The following is a 14,911-nucleotide window of genomic DNA, read 5'->3' as shown; positions in this document are numbered from 1 at the left end:
ACTAGGCCCTGTCTCAGATATTAATGGAATATGCCATGCTTTTGTTCCTATTACAAAAGACCCTGTCTCTGTTTATATTAAGCTAGACAATGGCATTGCTTATATTACAGTAGCCCCATCCTCTCACATTACTGCCTTATACCATGTCTCTTTTTAATATTAGACTAGACCCTGTCACCGTTATTACTGCACTAGACCATGTCTCTCTTTATATTACACTACACGCGATGTCAGTTCTTACTTCTCTAGATCCTATAACTCCCAGGGCAGGTACAGCATGTGTCAGATACAGAGTGGAGCTCCCACTATACTCTCCCATCACACATTCACAGAACAGTAACAGCACGATTTAGATACAGAGTGATGCTCCCTCTATACTGTCCCATCACACACTGCCAGGACAGGTACAGCACGGTTTAGGTACAGAACAATGCGCTCTCCATAACATCCCATCAAACAATTCCCAGGACAGGTAAAGCACGTGTTGGATACAGAGTAAAGATCCCTTCAAACTTTCCCATCAAAAACTCCCATGCCATTTAATGCACAGGTCACATTTTTGAATAAAGCTCCCTCTGTGCACTCCAATCAATTTGGTCCGAGGCATATCCTTATGGCTGAGGGAAATATTTTGTTAGATGTTGACATCTAGTTGTGGGGGAATGTCAATGATCCATTCTTGAGATATAGGAGGAAAATGGAAAATTGAGAGGCAGAGGATACACAAATCTCCACTATCACCTTTGTGATGTTGCTGTACATGCTGACGAGAAGCAATCTTTCGCCTTTCTGTCCGTGGGTATCATCTTTACTTTATTCTCCTATAATGTAGAGCAATGTACGAAAAACAATTGTTCCTGGAATTTGTTGAGAGATTTGCATTTCTCTCTGTCTTTATTTCTATGCTTTGCTGGTGGGGAAACGGTTATTGTGTCTCTGTCGCTCAATGATCTAATCTGGGACTTCTATTTCTGTGTTTATTTACATAAACGCCTCACTGCTGGCCATGAAGTGTTCATGGCAGGAAAATCAGATCAACAGAATCACTTATTGATCAGCCTCAACTCACAACAATGGCTTATTTTAAGAATATTGACAGTGGGTATACAGAAGTAGAAATATGTCGAACAGCGACGTTAGCTGCAGTTTTGTTCAATTGCAACAGATGTGATTTATATCAAAGGGAATAAATATTAAAATGAATAATTCAGTTCTGAAAATTCTGCTGCTGAAATCAGTGGAACATCTCTGAACAGACTGTTATTCCACTGGATCTCCATTTAATGGAATATTTAACTAACTGAAACTAAGCAATTTAAACCAGTGACCAGAGGAGTACCGGCAATCACAGCATTATCTGAGCATTTCACATATCGCAACTTGTATTTTGAAATGTTGACATTTAGAAACACTTTGCATTTATATAGCGCATTTCATGATCTCATGATGTCCCAAAATGATTTACAGACAATGAATTACTTTGGAAGTGTGGTCACTGTTGTAATGTAGGCAACGTGGCAGCCAATTGGTGCACATCAAGATCACGCAAAGAGCAATGAAATAATAATCAGGTCATCTATTTTTCAGAAGTTCGTTAAGGGATAAATATTTGCGCTGTAAACCCTGGAGAACTCCTCTGCACTTCAATATAGTGCCATGAGTCCTTTAAATCCACCTGAGCGGAAAGATGGGGCTCAATTTAATGTCTGCCCCGAAAGACGGCACCTCTGACCGTGCAGCATTCCCTCAGTACTGGCACCGGGCGTCTCGGCATAGATTATGTGCTCAGGTCTCTGGAGTGGGGTTTAGTATCTGTGACCTTCTGAATCAGAGGCGAGAGTGATCCCACTGAGCCAAGGCTTGAACATGTCACAGCTTGTATTTTAAAATGTTGCCATTCAGCTCATCGTGTCTGAAGTTCAAGGACTGAGTTCAGTCTGACTCCGATTGGTTTATTATCAGGAGCGAGTTCGCTTATCTTGCTTGGGATGTCATTCCCTCACTGGTATTTCCACTGGGTCCATGTAAAAGTGTCAGCGATTCCGCAAGGAACATCTGGAAGTGCCCGAAGCACAAGGACTCACGGAACCTGAATGTTACACTGTGTCAGATGCACTATCAGTGCAGCTGGAAGCTGGGACTGTTCTGCTTAGAGCCGAGCAGGTTATGGGCCACTTAATAGAGGTGTTCAAAATCAGTCAGAATTTTGTTCGGGTAAATTGACATATACTCCATCACTCCGTTCCTCCATCCCCATCACGCTCCACCCATCTCCACTTCACTCCCTCCCTTCATCGCTCCCTCCCACCATCTCTTACACCCTCCACCCGTCTCTCCTTCCCTCCCTCCGTCCATCCCTCCCGCCCTCCATACCTCCATATGTCGCTCCGTCAATCTCTCCCTCCCTGCACACTTCCCTCCCTGTCTCCGTCCATTCCTCACCACTCCATCACTCCACCGCTCCCTTGCTCCACTCCTCCCTCCCGCCATCCCTCCCTCAGGCCAACCGATTATTATTATTTCCCTTTGCAGTTTATCTGCTCCCATCGATGAGGATTCATCAGATGGAATTTTCTGCACCCAATTCCTTCAGCGAGCTTTAATATATATTATCAAATAAGAGAGAGAGCGATGGCTAATATATATATATATTTAATCCCCCTGCCTAAAAACACTGACACGTAATAAAATGGCGACCTTTCTGGAGAGGGAGTTGGCTGGGGAACTGGCACTGGGTAGAAATTCTAGTTGGGGCAGTCAGGATATTTTCCGTTATTTAAATAAAAAAGATAAAGGTAAGAATTAAATAAATTATTTTAAGACATCGTCGACTTCAGAAGCTCATTTTTCCTCCCCCTTCTCGCTGTTGAGGACGGGCCATTGCCCGCCTGGAGCTCGCTGCCATTCTGTGTACGGGATGGTAGGATTCAAACTCTCTCTACGCAGACAGATTTGGAGAAGCTGGGGCTGTTTTCCTTACAACACAGAAGGTTTCAGGGGAGATTTTCCAGATTGATACCAGGGATAAATGACTAGAAATACTAGTTCAGCCCTGGCTGGAGTACTGTGTCCAATTCTGCGCAGCACACTTTAGGAAGGACGTGAAGACTTTCGAGAGGATGCAGAAGAGATTTAATGGAAATGCATCCAGTATGGGCGATTAAAATTATTTGGAGAGACTGGAGAATTCTCGGGCTGCTCTCCTTAGAGCAGAGAAGGTTAAGAGGAGATTTAGTAGATTATAAGAACACAAGAACATAAGAAAGAGGAGCAGGAGTGGGCCATACGGCCCCTCGAGTCTGCTGCAACATTCAATACGATCATGGCTGATCTGATCATGGACTCAGGTCCACTTACCCGCCCGTTCCCGCTAAACCCATATCCCCTTATCGTTTAAGGAACTGTCTATTTCTGTCTTAAATGTATTCAACGTCCAAGCTTCCACAGCTCTCTGAGGCAGCGAATTCCACAGATTTACAACCCTCTGAGAGAAGAAATTTCTCCTCATCACTGCTTTTAATGGGCGGCCCCTGCTCTAAGTTTGTACCCTCTAGTTCTAGTCTCCCGCATCAGTCGAAACATCCTCTCTGCATCCACTTTTTCAAGCCCCTTCATAAACATATACCTTTTGACAAGATCACCTCTCATTCTTCTGAATTCCAATGAGTAGAGGGCCAACCGACTCAACTTTTCCTCAAAAGTCAACCCCCTCATTCGCGGAATCATCTGAGTGAACATTCTCTGAATTGCCTCCAAAGCAAGTTTATCCTTTCGTAAATATGGAAACCAAAACTGCACGCAGTATTCCAGGTGTGATCACAACAATACCTTATATAGCTGTAGCAAGACTTCCCTGCTTTTATACTCCATCTCTTTGCAATAAAGGCCAAGTTACCATTGGCCTTCCTGATCACTTGCTGTACCTGCATACTATCCTTTTGTGTTTCATGCATAAGTACCCCCACGTCCCACTACGTGGTGGCATGTTGCAATATTTCTCCATTTAAATAATAAATTGCTGTTTGATTTTTTTTCTGCAAAGTGCATGACTTCACACATTCCAACATTGTGCTCCATCTGCCAAGTTTTTCCCCACTCACATAACCTGTCTATGTCCTTTTGCAGATCGTGTGTGTCCTCCTCACACATTGCTTTTCCTCTCATCTTTGGATTGTCAGCAAACTTTGCCACGTTACACTCAGTCCCATCTTCCAAGTCGTTAATGTAGATAGTAAATAGTTGGGGTCCCGGCACTGATCCCTGCACACCCCATAATTTCCGGTTGCCAACCAGAGAATGACCCATTTATACCGAATCTCTGTTCTCTGTTAATTAACCAATCCTCTATCCATGCTAATATATTACCCGCAACCCCGTGAACTTTTATCTTGTGCAGTAACCTTTTACGTGGCACCTTGTTAAATGCCTTCTGGAAGACAAAATACACCACACCCACTGGTTCCCTTTTATCAACCCTGTTCACTACATACTCAAATAAATCCAGCAAATTATTCAAACATTACTTCACCTTCATAAATCCATGCTGCCTCTGCCAGACCGAATTTTGCTTTTCCAAATGTCCTGCTACTGCTTCGTTAATAATGGACTCCAACATTTTTACAAGCAAGATTAGTTCTAGGCATTAGGGGCTTCAATTAATGTGCAGAAACTGGAGAAGATGGCATTGTTCTACTTAATAGGAGAGAAGTTAAAGTGGAGATTTGATTGACGTGTTTAAACTCATCAAGGGTTTAGATCAGTGGTTCTCAACCAGTGTTCCGCGGCACATTGGTGTGCCGTGAACCCTTCACAGGTGTGCCACCAAATTGTGTAAAAGTATGGTGGACTTTAGCTAATTTTACAATGAAACACAAACCACTTAACTCTGAAACAGAAGGTTAGGGGGAGAGAGAGAGATAGGCAGACACTTATGCACATATGTCATCTACCTATATGTATGACGCCACTGCTGTAATAAACATTGCCAATATTGACAAATAACTATCTATTTATCTATACTATTGTCAAGACACTATGTTCTAGAGTTGTACAAGTAATAATGACAAGAGACAACACACACAAACAACTTATATGACCATACTCAGAACAAAATCCTTTGGAAAATGTGTTTCCCTTTAGTACTGAACACCGCCATCCACCACCCTCCCTCTCTCATTCCCTTACTCCCTCCCATTGATAATAGAGAAGTGTGAGTGCCTCCCATCGAATGAGACTGTGTGTGTGTGTGTGTGTATGTATAAGCATGTATATTTATGTTTGTGTGTGTAAGTGGGTCTGTACCAAGGGCGTAGCCAGGGGGCAGTTGGGTCATGGCCACACCCAATCCAAAATAATAGTATTAAATTGTTCATGTGAAAAGCTTACAATGTCATTATTATATAGGATGAAAGAAATGACAGACGAGTCTAACACATATGCAGTAAAAGGTGTAGTTTTTATAATAAAATGTTAAAAACTATTTAATTACATTTAACCACATTCTACTTTCTATTTTGTTATTGTTGTTTATTGATCTGCAGCTTGATGTGTGGCCGGGACTGGCGACATCTTTGATGCTTTGACCTGATACAGCGCCAATAAGTGGCTCCTTTGATGTAGGCGACATCCAATTTGAACAGGCCTCGCAACCCTAGCGGTTACTTTGATTTCTGAGAGTTGGCTTTTAGCATATTTTGATCATAGTCAAAATCAAAATTTCCTGTTCAACTCAAGGTTCGTTTCTGTCTGGACTCTCTGGAGTTTGGAAATTGGAAGTCTCAGTTCGTGTCTGCCTGGAGTTTGGATCATTCAGCCGAATAAAGTTTGTCCCCGCAATGGACAAATTCATTTTAAGAAAACGTAAAAATGAGCAAGGAGATGTCAATGACAGTGCCACTAAAAGTGGCGCTAATAGGCCGACAACCAAAGCCAGTACAAGTGGCGCCGAACCAAATCCTAAAAAATCCAAAATTCATCGTCAATATATGGAGGATTGTTTGAGGTTCAGTTTTTCATGGACAGGATAAGAAGAATGTCCAATTCCATTGTGTGTTTGTGCAGAAAACAACTGTAGAACAGTGCAATGGTTCACAGTAAATTGAAACGTCATTTTACTCCGAAGCATGCACATCTTTCAACAAAAGATCAGAGTTATTTTAGGAAATTAATGTTGACGCAATCAAAAGAAGTGAAATATTTTGAAAAAAATGTTAAGAGTGTCAGATAAGGTTCAAATTGCTTCTTATGAAGTTGCTGAATTAACAGCGCAGAAAATGAAGTCTCATACTTTAGCTGAGTCACTTATTTTGTCTGCAAGTCGTAAAATTGCCAAAATATTGTTTGGTGATGCAGCAGAACAAGACATTGCAAAGATTCCGCTGTCTGATGATACAATTCGGAGAAGCATAAATGAAATGTCACCTTACATTGAAGAAAATGTAGCCAAGAAGCTGACAAACTCGAATTTAGCTCTGCAAATCGCCGAGTCCACCGACATTAGTGGTAAAGCACAATTATTAGCTTCTGTTCGCTTCATTCATGAAAACGAGATATTTAACCAATTTCTGTGCTGTAGAGAACTTCCAGAAAATACTAGAGGTCAAGGCATATTTGATTCTGTGAATTCATAATTAGAAGACTTGAAAATTTTATGGGACTCATGTGCTTGGACCTGCACGGACAGTGCTCAATCTATGGTGAGATGTGTCAAAAGATTCAATATGCTCACAAAAAAACATAATCCAAATATATTATTCACCCATTGCTTTTTGCATAGAGAAGCACTTGCTGCAAAGACATTACTGCTAGAATTAAAATCTGTGTTAGATCAAGTTGTTAATATTGTAAATTATATAAATTCAAAATCTTTAAAAACTTGCTTGTTTAAACAGCTCTGCAAAGCTATGGATGCACAGCACGAATGTTTACTTTTGCATACAGATGTAAGATGGCTTTCAAGGAGGAAAGTCTTATGTCGTGTATTTGAACTTAAAGAAGAATTGTCAGTATTTTTTGAAAGAGAAGGAAACGATACCTTTTGCAAATACCTTAAGAGTGAAATGTGGTGTGCTAAGTTAGCATATTTGGCAGCTATATATAATTGTCTTTGCAGCGTTAATACCAGTATGCAAGGGCGAAATGAAAACATTCTCACCTCTACAGACAAGCTATTAGCTTTTCAGAAAAATAATTATAGCTGGAAAAAGAGAGCAACAGAACAAAATCTTGAAATGTCCCCTTTGATAACAAATCACAGTATTAAAAGTTTGCTCCTATCCTGATGGAGCATTTGGCATCACTGGAAGACAACTTCAAAAAATATTTTCTATCTTTGGATGTAGAGAAGTATGATTGGGTAAGAAATCCATTTTCTCCAACTAGTACGTCAGATTTTGATTTGACATTGCAAGAAGACGAAGAATTAATTACTATTTCTATAGACCACGGTCTTAAAATGAAACATTCAGATATGTTTATTGATGCATTCTGGATTTCTATTAAAGAAGAATATCCTGCAATATCAAAAAAAAGCTTTGATAATTCTGATGCAGTTTTCAACATCATATCTCTGTGAATTAGGATTCTTAACTCTTACGAACATCAAATGCAAAAAAAGGGAAAAATTTAGCGAACTTGAACACGAAATGAGAGAGGCCTTATCGGTTATAGGCCCTAATATCAGTGACAGAACTAAAAAACGTCAGGCTCAAGTAGCACATTAAAATACTAATTAATCTGTAATTAATGTGAGGAATTATTATTATAGTTTATTATTGTATTGTTTCATTCAGAATAAAAAATAATTAATAACATACATGTATCCAATGTTGTATATCTCATATACTGTGACTAATAAAATGTTTTTTAAATTTTCTGAAACTTGATTTTTTAACCTTTTAATCCCTTCAAGTGTGCACCAAAAGTTCTAGTATACAAAATTGTGCCGCGAATACAAGAAGTTTGAGAACCACTGGTTCAGATGTAAGGTGATTGATTCAGATGTAAGGTGATTGACTAAAGAACCAGAGGCGATATTTGGACGAAATTTTTTATGCAACCACTGGTTAGGATTTGGGTTGTACTGCCTGATAGGGTGGCAGATATATAATCAATAGTTGCCCTCAATATAAAATTGTACAAATACTTGAATGAGGAAAAAATCCAGAGATATAGGGAAAGTGCGCTGGAGTGGGACTAACTGGATTGCTCTTCAACAGAGATAGCAGAGATTTTTGGGCTGAATGGCCACCTTCTGTGCCATACTAATCTATGAATGACCATAACATGGTTGAATTTCAAACTCAGTTGGAGGGTGAGAGAGTTGGTTCTCAAAGCAGTATCCAAAGCTTATATAAAGGAGACTACAAAGGTCTGAGTGCAGTGGTTGCTAAAGCGTACTGGGAAAATAGATAAAAGTATGGGACGGTTGATGAGCAGTGGCAGACATTTAACGAGATATTTCATAACTCGCAACAAAAATATATACTAATGAGCAGGCAAGACTGAAAGAGTAGGGATAACCATCCGTGGCTAACTAACGAAATAAGAGATGGTGTCAAATTGGAAACAAAGGCATACAATGTGGCCAAGACTAGTGGGAGCCGAGAGGATTGGGAAACTTTATAAAGCCAGCAAAGAACAACTAAACAAATTATAAAGAGAGAGAAGACAGATTAGGAAAATAAACCAGCACGAAATATAAAAACAGATGGTAAGACTTTCCACATGTACATAACGCAAAAGAGATGCTAAACTAAATGTTGGTAAACAAGAGGATCTGACTGGGGAATTAATAATGGAGAGCAGGGAAATGGCAGACGCATTGAACAAATATTTTGTATCGGTCATCACGGAAGCAGACACTAAAAACATCCAAATAGTGGAAAATCAATGTACTATATGGAGGGAGGAAATTATTACAATTATTATCACTAATGAAGTAATACTCGGTAGAATAATGGGATTTAAGGCAGACAATTCCCCAGGACTTGGTGGCTTACATCCAAAGGTCCTGAAAAAAGTGGCTGCAGAGATGGTGATGCATTGGTTGTAATCTACCAACATTCCTTTGCTTCTGGGGCGGTCCCAGCGGATTAGAAAACTGCAAATTTAGTGCTACTATTTTAAAAAATAGGCAGACAGAAGGCAAGCAACTATAGACTAGTGAGCCGAACATCTGTCTTTGGGAAAATGCTGGAGTCCATTCAGAAAGCAGTAGCGGGACATTTGGAAGAGCATAATTCAATCAAGCACAGTCAGCATGGTTTCGTGAACGGGAAATCAAGTTTGACAAATTTGGTGGAGATCTTTGAGGATGTAACGAGCAAGTTGGATAAAGGGGCTCCATTGGATGTAGTTTATTTGGATTTCCAGAAGGCATTCGATAAGATGCCACATAAAAGGTTACTGCACGATAAACGTTCACGGCGTTGGGGTTAATATATGGATAGAGGATTGGCTAACTAACAGATCGGAGAGTCGGGATATATTGGTCAATTTCCATTTGGCAAACAGTAACTCGTGGTGTGTCGCAGGGATCAGGGTTGGAACCTCAACTATTACAATCGCTCATAATAAATTGGATGAAGGCCTGCAGTGTAATATAGCCAGTTTGCAAATGTTACAAAGATAGGGATAGGTGGGAAAGAAAATTGTGAGGAGGATACAAAAAATCTGCAAAGGAATATGGACAGACTAAGTTCATGGGCAAAACTGTGCAGGATATTGATGATGCCACACCGAGAATACTGCGTCCAGTTTTGGTCTCTGTATTTAAGAAAGGATATATCTGCATTGGAGGCATTTCAGTGAACATTGATTCCAGAGCTGAGGGGGTTGACTTATGAAGATAGGTTGAGTAGGTTGGGCCTTTACACATTGGAATTCAGAAGATGAGAGGTGATCTTATTGAAACTTATAAGATAATAAGGGTGTTCGACAAGATGAATGCAGAAAGGATATTTCCACTCAGGGGAAAATAAAACTAGGGGACATAGTCTCAGAATAAGGAGCCGCCCATTTAAAACTGAGATGAGGGGAATTTCTTCGCTTAGAGTGTTGTAATATGTGGAATTCTCAGCCCCAGAGAGTTGTGGAGGCTAAGTCATTGAATATATTTAAGGTGGAGATAGAAATATCTTTGAACAATAAGAGAACAAACGGTTATGTGGATAGAAACATAGAAACATAGAAAATAGGTGCAGGAGTAGGCCATTCGGCCCTTCTAGCCTGCACCGCCATTCAATGAGTTCATGGCTGAACATGCAACTTCAGTACCCCATTCCTGCTTTCTCGCCATACCCCTTGATCCCCCGAGTAGTAAGGACTTCATCTAACTCCTTTTTGAATATATTTAGTGAATTGGCCTCACCAACTTTCTGTGGTAGAGAATTCCACAGGTTCACCACTCTCTGGGTGAAGAGTTTCTCCTCATCTCGGTCCTAAATGGCTTACCCCTTATCCTTAGACTGTGACCCCTGGTTCTGGACTTACCCAACATTGGGAACATTCTTCCTGCATCTAACAGGTCTGAACCCATCAGAATTTGAAACGTTTCTATGAGGTCCCCTCTCATTCTTCTGAACTCCAGTGAATACAAGCCCAGTTAATCCAGTCTTTCTTGATAGGTCAGTCCCGCCATCCCGAGAATCAGTCTGGTGAACCTTCACTGCACTCCCTCAATAGCAAAAATGTCCTTCCTCAAGTTAGGAGATCAAAACTGTACACAATACTCCAGGTGTTGCCTCACCAAGGCCCTGCACAAATGTAGCAACACATCCCTGCCCCTGTACTCAAATCCCCTCGCGATTAAGGCCAACATGCCATTTGCTTTCTTAACTGCCTGCTGTACCTGCATGCCAAAAAACATCTGCCGAAACCCAGGATTGAACAAGGGACCTTTAGATTTTCAGTCTAACGCTCTTCCAACTGTGATATTTCGGCTGGCATTTCGGATCGTAAAGAGGTGCAGCTGAGTCCATAATCAGATCAGCCATGATAGTAAATTGCAGAGCAGGATCGAGGGACCAGGTGGCCTACTCCTGCTCCTATTGCTTATGTTATTTTGTTTTTATTACACTTGGCACTATCTTTGTTGAAATTACACTAAACCTTGTCGTTGTTTAATTACATTAGGCCCTCTCTCTGTTTATATTACACTTGGCCCTGTCTTGGTTTATATTACACTAGATCTTGTCTCTGTTTATAATACACTAGGCCCTGTCTCTGTTTATATTTACTAGGCCCTGTCTGTCTTTATATTACACGAGGCCCTGTCTCTGTTTATGTTGTGCTGGACCCTGTCTCCATTTATATTCCACTAGGCCCTGTCTCTGTTTAGGTTACACTAGACCCTGTCTCCCTCTATGTTACACTAGGCCCTGTCTGCCTTTATGTTAAACTGGGCCATGTATCTTTTGACTTCACAACACAATGTCTGTCTGTGTCAACCGGGGCTCAGTGTTTCTCACTTTTGCCTTAGTCTCAGATAGTTTTGGGATAAACTCCCACTCCAAGGATTATATCTCTATTTATTGTACAACAGACATGGTTGTCAGTTATTTCTGCATTCGACCATGCGTCTGTAAGATAGACAGAAGATATATCGACGGTGGATAGATATTAATATAAATAAAGATATATATGCGTGAGGGTGGGAGGATGCAATACTTTTTTCGTTGGAACATACGTTTAATTTCGTTACTAGCTAGCAAGAGTTGTGTGCAAAGTAATTTAGATCTGTTATTGCATCGGTAATATTTGTGTTGCGAGGATGGGCTGATTCTTGTAACAATCTCCCAGAGATGGACTGGGATTGAGGGACAGCACTGAAGGTGAGCAATCCACTGCACTTTGGACTACTTAGTGGCACTCTGTGTGTTATCTCACCCTTCTCTGCTCTAAGGATAAGAACCCCAGCTTCTCCTGTCTCTCCACATAACCGAAGTACCTTATCCCTGGAAGCACACGTAAATCTTTTTGCACCCTCGCTAAGGCCTTCATATCCTTACTAAAGCGCGGTGCCCAGAATTGGACACAAAACTTCATTTGATGCATAATCAGTGTTTTAAACAGGTTCGTCATAATTTCCTTGCTTTTGTATTCTATGGCTCTATTTATGAAGCCCAGGATGAAGTATGCTTTTCAAAACACTTTCTCAACCTGTCCTGCCACATTCAATGATTTGTGCACATATATCCCCAGGTCTCTGTGTTCATCACACCTTTTAGAATTGTATCCTTTAGTATATTTTGCCTCTCCTCATTCTTCCTATCAAAAAGTATCACTTCACAATTTTCTGTTTTTTATTTGCCACGTGTCACACACTGCCAGGGCAGGTACAGCACAGTTTAGGCACCGACTAATGCTCCCTCTACAAAGTCCCATCAAACAATCGCAGGGCAGATACAACACGTGTTAGATATAGCGTAAAGATCTACACTATCCCATCAAATACTCCCATGTCATTTAATGCACAGTTTACATTTGGATTAAAACTCCCTCTGTGCACTCCGATCAATTTGTTCTGAGGCATATCCTTATGGCTGAGGGTAATCTTTTGTTAGCTGTTGACATTTATTTGTGGGGAAATGTCAATGAACAATTCTTGAGAGACGGAACCGAAAATGGAAATAGGAGAATGAGACGAGACATGTGATGTTGCTGTTCATGCTAACGAGAAGGAATATTTCCCCATTCTCTCCATGGGTATCATTTTTACTTGATTCGAATATAATTTAGTGAAATGTACCAAAAAACAATTGTTACTGGAATCTGTTGAGACATTTCCATTTCTGTCCATCTTTATTTCGATGCTGTATTGGTGGGGAAACATTTGTTGTGTCTCTGTCGCTCAATACTCTAATCTGGGGCTTCTATTTCTGTGTTTATTTACAGAAACGCCTCACTGGTTGCCATGAAGTGTTCATGGCAGCAAAATCAGAATAACAGAGTTGCTTATTGATTAGACTCAACTCAGAACAATGGCTTATTTTAAGCATATTGACAGTAGATTGGTACCTGCATGAGGTATTTCATTTAATGAGGAGAGACCGCAGAAGATGGGATTGTTATCCTTAGAGCAGAAATGGTTAAGAGGAGATGTAGTAGATTATCATCAGGCATGAGAGACTTCAGTTAATGTTGAGTTGCGGTCGAAGACCAGCCATGCTCTTCCTGAATGGCGGAGCAGGCTTGAGGGGCCGAATGGCCGACTCTTGCACCTCATTGTCATGTCCTTATTTTCTTAAACAGAGGCTGTGTGTACTGCAGTTTAACTCAGACAGAACCTAGTGTAATATAAACCAGGTCATGAATTATATAAACAGAGAAATATCTGTTTCAGTAATAATTGATATTGCGACTTATGTAATATAAACGGAGAAATGGTCAGATATAATTTAACTAAAATATGTTCTGGTGCAGGAATAACTGGGACTGGGTCATGTGTAATATAAACAGGGACATGGTCCTGTATAATATAAACTGAGATTAGGTAAAGTACATTAATAACTTAGACAGTTATGTCCAGCCTCAGTTATACTGATCTGGAGAATGCCTCTGTTAAAAGTACAGTAGGACATGTTTTAGTTTTTGCTGTAATAGAACGTGTCTCTGTTTATATTACAGTAGGTCCAGTCTCTGTTTATATTACAGTAGACATTGTCTCAGTTTCTATTACACTGGACAATATCTCTGTTTATATTGCACTAGAAAATGTGTCTGGTTATATTACACTAGACACTGTCTCAGTATATTTACACTAGATAATGTCTCCGTTTATATTACAGTATACAATCTCTCTGTTTATATTACACAAGACAATGTCCCTGTTTATATTACACAAGATGATGACTCAGTTATTACTGCACCAGACCATATCGCAGGTATATTAGACTAGCTCCTGTCTCCATCAGTACTGTACTAGACTCTTTTTCTGATAATATTGCACAATGTCCTGCCTCATTCATCATTGCACTAGACCTGGTCACTAGTTATTTTACACTATGTTCTGCATCTGTTCATATTACACTGGGCTATGTGTCAATTATTACTGCACTAAGCCATGTCTCTGTTTATATTACACAAGGCTCTCTCTGTTAGTATTGCATGAGAACACGTGTCTCTTTATATTACACTAGGCTCTGTCTCAGTTATCACTGCACTTGACCATGCATGTGATTAAATTTCACTCAGACTTGTCTCATTTTACATTACACGATGCCCTGCTAAGTTATTATTGCACTGGACCGTACCTCTGTTCATATAGCCTTAGATTAAATACTGTCTCATTTATTGCTGCATTCGGCTATGTATCTTTCATATTACACGAAACCTTGCCTCAGTTATAATGCACGAGGAAATGCCTATGTTTATAGTACACTGGACACTCTCAGTTATTACAATCTATACCGTGTCGCTATTTATATTACACTAGGCACTGTCGCACTTATTACTACACGAGACGATGTCTCCTCTTTTTATTGCTCTAGGTCTTGTCTCTCTTATTAATGGATTAGACCATTCTTCTGTTTAAGTTACACGATACACTTTCTCAATTAGTACTGAACTATACCATTCCTCCAATTAATTAGATGATGGATGATCGGCATCTTAACTCCATCGACCAGCATTGGTTCCGTCATCTGTAATATCCTAAACGAACCAAAATCTACCAATCAATCTCTGGCAGCAATCAGAAAATAATACCTCTGCCTGTTATAGCCTTCCCTTTATGAAGGGATTTGATAGGGTTAAAAGTGAGACAGTGTTTTCACTGACAGGAGTGTCGGTAACCAGAGGACACAGATTTAAGATCATTTGCAAAGAAAAACAGAAGGGAGATGAGGAGATGGTTTAATATAGCAATGGCTCTGATTTGGAATGCAGAAGGTATACACTATCTTCCGTTTTT

The 14,911-nt window shown here is 40.2% G+C and overlaps 1 non-coding gene across 1 annotated transcript; it reads right to left on the bottom strand.

Annotated features, from left to right (window-relative positions):
* Positions 1 to 10,868: 10,868 nt before the first annotated feature.
* trnaf-gaa (transfer RNA phenylalanine (anticodon GAA)) lies at positions 10,869 to 10,941 on the bottom strand. The gene has a single exon. It is a non-coding gene; the product is annotated as a tRNA-Phe (tRNA).
* Positions 10,942 to 14,911: the final 3,970 nt, after the last annotated feature.

Source organism: Pristiophorus japonicus, chromosome 23 (assembly GCF_044704955.1).
Source record: "Pristiophorus japonicus isolate sPriJap1 chromosome 23, sPriJap1.hap1, whole genome shotgun sequence".
Classification (NCBI taxonomy): domain Eukaryota; kingdom Metazoa; phylum Chordata; class Chondrichthyes; family Pristiophoridae; genus Pristiophorus; species Pristiophorus japonicus.
Note: the sequence above shows the minus strand (reverse complement) of the source record. Positions and strands in the feature narration are given on the sequence as shown.